Source organism: Austrofundulus limnaeus, unplaced genomic scaffold, assembly GCF_001266775.1.
Source record: "Austrofundulus limnaeus strain Quisiro unplaced genomic scaffold, Austrofundulus_limnaeus-1.0 Scaffold9865, whole genome shotgun sequence".
In the NCBI taxonomy this organism is placed as follows: Eukaryota; Metazoa; Chordata; class Actinopteri; order Cyprinodontiformes; family Rivulidae; genus Austrofundulus; species Austrofundulus limnaeus.
Window position 1 is genome coordinate 1 of NW_013962267.1, and position 629 is coordinate 629.

The window sequence follows — 629 nt, forward strand, 5'->3', positions numbered from 1 at the left end:
GGGCAGGGGCGGGGTTACGGGACAGAGGTGGAGTGCAGTACGGGCACTTGGTGGGAGGATGCGGGCTCAGGATCAGCCTCGTCCTGGCTGGAGGGGCTGCTGGCCGTGGCAGAGCTGGGCGGTGGCGTGGGGGCGGGGTGGAAGCAGGCGGCACTGCCCCCGCTGTGGGCGGAGCTAGTGCAACTGGCAGTGGGCAGGACGACGTGCTCCTCCTTGGGCCGCTCGCTGGCGAACTCGGTGATGCTGAAGACGAACTGGAGGCAGCCCAGCTTGATGCAGCTGCCGTGGTGAAGCAGGGCCGTGCCCTCCCAGCCCGCCCCGCTGCCCCCGATCAGCCGGGAGCCGCTCGCCTTGCAGCTGCAGGAGCGCTGCCACCCGCCCTGGGAGCGGCTGCTCATCACCCCGCCGACAGGTAAACAACCCGGGGCGGGGCCAGGACCTTCATCTTCCTCACGCCTCTTACTGCGACCTGCAAACAGAACGCAGAGCGACTGAGACGGGCCCTGGATGAACTGTCTCAAATCACTGGAATAAACAATAATCTTGTTTGGAAACCATTTTAATCTAATTACACACACACACACACACACACACACACACACACACACACACACACACACACACACACA

The 629-nt window shown here is 63.4% G+C and overlaps 1 pseudogene; it reads right to left on the bottom strand.

Annotated features, from left to right (window-relative positions):
• Positions 1-14: 14 nt before the first annotated feature.
• On the bottom strand, positions 15-469 carry LOC106512665 (PHD finger protein 12 pseudogene; annotated as a pseudogene).
• Between the last annotated feature and the right edge of the window lie 160 nt (positions 470-629).